Here is a 6,000-nt window from a genome sequence, read left to right as displayed (position 1 = left end):
AATGGAGCTGCAGGCATCAGCACCAGCCTCCTAAGGACACCTTGAAGATAGACACAAAGGATGCAATTCATTCTTGAAGAAGAAGAAAAAAAATCCCACACAACTCAGCCAGGGCCTGCTAGCATAACCAATCCCCACCCTTCCCTCCTGCTTTTCTTATTTCACAGGCTCTGCGGCTCCCTGCAGATGGAGCTGCTGCCTGTACTCCCAGGCTGGTCTTTCCGTGGCGCAGCTGACCGTTCTGCTGCCCTCTGCCCTGGGCTCCCATTCAGGCAGAAATTCCCATTAGACGCTCCGCACAGAAGACAGGACTCGGCTGGCAGGTATTGTGCGGGGTTGAATAGGTGCAGCTGCTGTGTGGCATTTTGATTGATGCTGAGTCCGGATGCGACCTTTTAAAATGCAGTTTCCTTTGGAAAGGCAGCTCGGAAAATCACTCTGGCCGTGTGTGTGTATGTTTTCATGTGTGTGTGTTTATGCGTGTGCTCTGCACGCCTGAATGACTCTACAAAGACACAATTTGTTCCTACTGAATTTAACTGAAGCATCCCCAAAGGAGCAAAACAAATTCCTCATCCAAGAACCCTTAAAAGAAGAGAGATCCAGGCCTTTCCATGTCTAAGACACAGTAAGATTACCCATAATTTTACCTTGAGCCGGGTGCAGTGGCATGTGCCTATAATCCCAGCTACTCGGGAAGCCGAGGTGGGATGATTACTTGAGCTCAGGAGTTCGAGGATGTAGTGTGCCATGATCACGCCATTGCACTCTGGCGTGGGCGGCAGAGGGAGATCCCATCTCTAAATTTAAAAAAAGAAATCACTTTGCCTCTAATACTTCAAAATAGGCAGTTGTAGTGAGTTTCCGTGATGCCCCCAGTGTGTTTCCAATTCCAGGAGCCCACTGCTTTGCCTTCCCCTTCCAGGTAAGTACAAAAATGTAGCTTTGTCCCATAGGACATTAGACCAAAAAAAAAAAAAAAAAAATCCAGCCTTGCAGTTATTCAGCTATTCTGGAAAATAAGACCTTGTGATTCTGGATTCCACCGTCTAAACAGTAGTCATAGTGACAAGATTCTATAGAAGTTGCATTTGTATAATCCAGTTATTAGCTAAATCAGCCATCAGACACACATCCACTGGAAAGCAAGTCGATTAGTTCAGGTGGTTGTGAATGGTCTCATCATTTCATTTCACAGCAGCTTTGGCATTCTTTTGAACTAAGGAAGACATGAAGATACAAAGCTTTTTTCCAGTTCATGGCACCGCTAAACGATGAGTTAAGAATCCATTTCATGATGTTAGATTGTTTGCACGTGGTAGTCTTTCTCATTACACTCTTCCCAGTTGCGGTCGTTCCTCTCTACTACACAGTTCTTACTCAGTGCAAGATTTCAAGAGGCATTCATGGTGACCGCACAGTCCAACCCTTGGGATTTGGAGAAGGGGCACCATTTGAGAGATAAATCTGTGCAAAACTAACACACCAGTGACGGCAGGAGCAGGCTGAGCCCCGAGAGAGAGTTTCTACATGTTACCTAAAAGGCCTGGAGGACACCAAACCTAAAGGGGTGAACAGCTCATATCCGTAGAACTGAAGTGTAATTTAAAACACATGCCCAGGCTGGGCACGGTGGCTCATTCCTGTAATTCCAGCACTTTGGGAGGCCGAGGCAGGTGGATTACCTGAGGTCAGGAGTTTCAGACCAGCCTGACCAACACGGTGAAGCCTCGTCTCTACCAAAAATATAAAAAATTAGCCAGGCATGGTGTGGCCACCTGTAATCCCAGCAACTCAGGAGGCTGAGGCAGAAACACTTGCACGCAGGAGGCGGAAGTCACAGTGAGTCGAGATTGCGTCATTGCACTTCAGCATGGGCAACAAGAGTGAAACTCTATCTCCAAATAAATAAATAAATACAAATAAAACACATGCCTGAACCAATTTTGGTAACCCCACATAAGAATACAAGACGTACTGACACCAGGATGGGTGTGAGTTGCATTTGAAGGCTGAAGAGCAGGGAGGCAGAGTGTCCAAATGTGCACTGTCCATGCCTCAGGCAGAAGGGGTGTCCTCATTCCAGAACACCCTTGTTCTTTAGCCAGAAATGCTCCAGGTGCAAGAAGGGCATTTTTCAATCTGCTTTGGGTGGATAGAACTGTCCCTTGGTAACCATTTATTTTGCCTGCTTCAACTCTGTGCTCAAAGCACAGCTTTCTAACATAAGAGCTATGCCTTGTATTGTTTACTCCGCGGGGCATCCTGGGTAAATGGCCGCCCGCACTCTCCACCTACAAGGGCTTCTCATCTAAGGAATGCTTTGCCCTATCGATGGGTGCCAAGTGAATTTGGCCAGTGAGCCTGCCCCGAGACGGTCATCAACTCTAAGGGGAAGGATAAAACTATGTTTCTGGCCTTTTAAACCTGGATCTCTGACTCTGAACCATGGAGACTGTTGAAGGTACTGCCCACCCACGGGGCCCCCTGAAAGCACACAGTAAGGCACCCTGTGACTTGAGCTCCTCTCTTAGTTGTCATAAGCATGCCTGTTCAACTTACTGGCATTTGATGTCCATCAAGCTGGAAGTCACGACTTGTCTCTACAGTTAATCACAGAGAGATTTTGGTAGGTTCAGATTGTATTTCTTTGGTTTATGTTTAGTCAGTTGTTTGCTTGGTTGTTTAGTTGGTAATTTGGCTGCTTGCTTGTTTGTTTAGTTGGTTGGCTAGTTGTTTGTTTGGTCTGTTGGTCGGTCGCTTGGTTGTCAAGGTAAGATTGTGAGCAGCTCATTGCACACCCACATTTGCTCTGAGTTACGACTTAAAGTGAGTTCCAGTGGCCTAGGTTCTGGTACCAGCTCCAACCCTAGCTAAGTGTCACTCCCTGGGTGTCTTACTTTGGGTTCCCTAAAGGCAAACTCTGAGACAAGAACTTGGGAATGAGTGGCTTATTTAAGCGGTGATTCCGGGAAGCACAAGTGAGGCATGGGGAAATGAGGCCAGGAGGGAGAAAAGTCAGGAAAGGGTGTGCTGGGTTCCCCCGGGGCACCTGAAGCTTAGTTCCACCAGAGACCCTCAAAGGAGAGTGTAGAAACACGTCAAAGCTGTCCATGTGAGGGATGGAGAGAAACCCACCAGTCCACCTGATGTGGCTGACATTTGCCCTTGGAGTCATGAAATCCTCAGCATTGTCCAGCCTACCCTACATACAGACTGAGCAAGATTCCATAATAGAAGCTGTTGGCCTGCAAGGACTGTCCACTGAAATTATAGACTAATGCAGAGGTGGCTGAGGGGACAGGGATACCATGGTCTTTGCCAGTAAAACAAGGAAGATGAACTGGAGCACATCTCTGGCTCCCTCTGCCTGGGCAGTGACTCTCGCCTCCCTGGACTGCAAGGCGACAGGACAGCACCTGCTGGCGACCTTAGAGAGCTGCATGCGGTGGGCACGTCCGCACAGGTGTCCAGTGCATTGCAGAGGGGCTGCACAAGGGCCTTGCTGCACCAGAGATCCGGGTTGCAATGTTCTTGTAAAGTCAGGAAGGAAATGAAAGTATTCTAGCAATTGCAAGATCTTGAAAGTAGCCATCCCATGAAGAGGCTGTCGTTTCCCTCTGAAACCTTGTGTTACGATGGTCTGATGACCCTTTCTTTGTGCTTACCTTCCACTCAAAAAGTGAAGAAATATGTTTTAATCATTAATAAACAGAATTATTGTACACACTACATAATTCATAAATACCTCCACATCTATTATCTCACTTAAACTCCCCAATAATCTTGTAAAATAGGTAGGAAATATATCCCCCATCTTAAAGGTAAGAAAACTGAGTATTAAAAGAGTTAAAAATTAATATTAATAGTAAGTCACATTTGGATAGCACTTCATGCTTCCCTGGAGTCACTGTGCTGTGTCCTGTCTTTGCCTGCACCTGGTGACACACTCACTCCTTGACCACAGGGATGGGCATGTGGCTGTCATGGTAGTCCATGCCCCTGGGCGTGGGCTCAGTGATTGGTTCAGAAACAAGTCAGTTAAGATTCTTCCTTTTTTTTGGCAGGGCGCGGTGGCTCAAGCCTGTAATCCCAGCACTTTGGGAGGCCCAGACGGGCGGATCACGAGGTCAGGAGATGGAGACTATCCTGGCGAACACGGTGAAACCCTGTCTCTACTAAAAAATACAAAAAACTAGCCGGGCGAGGTGGCGGACGCCTGTAGTTCCAGCAACTCGGGAGGCTGAGGCAGGAGAATGGCGTAAACCCGGGAGGCGGAGCTAGCAGTGAGCCGAGATCGGCCACCGCACTCCAGCCCAGGCGACTGAGCGAGACTCCGTCTCAAAAAAAAAAAAAAAAAAAAAAAAAAAAGATTCTTCTTTTTTTTTTTTTTCCTGGTAAAGCTAATGGGGCAAGTCTCTCTTTATTCTCAAATCCTGGATTTGAAAAAAGGAGATTCTGGGTCCAGTCATAGAAAATGAAAGAAGAAAATGAATCCACACAGAGCTGAGTAAGGAGATTGGGGCGGGTTGAGTGAAACGGATCCCCATGGATGCCTGAGGCCCCATTTCCAGTGCCTAAGACACCAGAGTGGTCTCGTTCTGTATCCCTCCTGAGGTTTAGTTAATAATTCATCCCTCAAATCTATAAACCATCTTGTGTGCTCTCAGTAAGTACCCTCCCCCAGCCCTTTTCTCCTTTTTTTCTTTTTTGAGACAGAGTCTCACTCTGTTGCCCAGGCTGGAGTGCAGTGATGCCATTTCGGCTCACTGCAACCTCCGCCTCCTGGGTTCAAGTGATCCTCCTGCCTCAGCTTCCCAAGTAGCTGGAATTACAGGTGTGCACCACCACACCTGGCTAATTTTTTGTATTTTTAATAGAGACGGGGTTTCTCCATGTTGGTCAGACTGCTCTTGAAATCCTGACCTCGGGTGATCTGCCTGCTTTGGCCTCCCAAAGTACTGGGATTACAGGTGTGAGCCACCGCACCCGGCCAGTAAGTCCCGTTTTGAGTTGAGCCCCTGATCGGCCTACACTTACCAGGCAGCCAGGGCTCCAACCCTCAGTTCTGCAGCTATTCACTTCACTAAGACACATCAGGGACACAGTCCTGATTGTGGCTTCAATGTATTTAGGTGATTGGCATTAAAAGAAAATATTTGCAGGATGATTTTTCACCTTAACTTGAACTGCTTCTAGACTTAAATTTAATTTTGTAAATTTATTTTGATTATAAAACCAACACCAACTTATTTCAGAAAATGGAAAGTTTAGAAGTGCACAAGAAAGCAGATAAATGTTTACTTATAATCCCACCACCCAGATATCTTTGTTATTAAATTTTCCTTCTAACCGTTTTACATATGCCCTGAATGCCCTCTTCACGGCTCACCTGGGAAGCCAGCAGTGTCACTGTGCAGTACTGTCCCACCACAAGACAAGTCGTACCTCACATTTCCTGTTCATGGCTGTCTAGCCTTCTCATCCCCACCCTCCAATCTCTACACACATAGCATTTCCAGGACTCCACAGGAGGGATTCCCAGGTCTCCCAAGCCCATCTGGGGGCCACCTGTCCTGCTGGCCAGTCACACTCACACTGGACTGTGGCTGTTCCAGAATATTCCTTGTCCTGTCACTTCTTCCACCTTCATAATCAGCTTCTCTATCCTACTGTTGCTTAGAGTCGCTACCACTTTCTGTGTAACACGTTACACCAACACTGAAGAAACTGTCTCATGCGTCCGTTTGAAGAGTCCACCAAACAGGCTTTGTCTGAGAAACAAGGCTGTTCATTTCACCTGGGTGCAGGCGGGCTGAGTCCGAAAAGAGAGTCAGCAAAGGGTGGTGGGATTATCATTAGTTCTTATAGGTTTTGGGATAGGCTTCGGTGGAGTTAGGAGCAATGTTTTGCAAGCAGGGGGTGGATCTCACAAAGTACATTCCCAAGGGTGGGGAGAGTTACAAAGAACCTTCTTAAGGCAGGAGAATGGCGTGAACC

Source organism: Macaca nemestrina, chromosome 1, assembly GCF_043159975.1.
Source record: "Macaca nemestrina isolate mMacNem1 chromosome 1, mMacNem.hap1, whole genome shotgun sequence".
NCBI lineage: Eukaryota > Metazoa > Chordata > Mammalia > Primates > Cercopithecidae > Macaca > Macaca nemestrina.
This window is presented reverse-complemented; position numbering follows the sequence as displayed.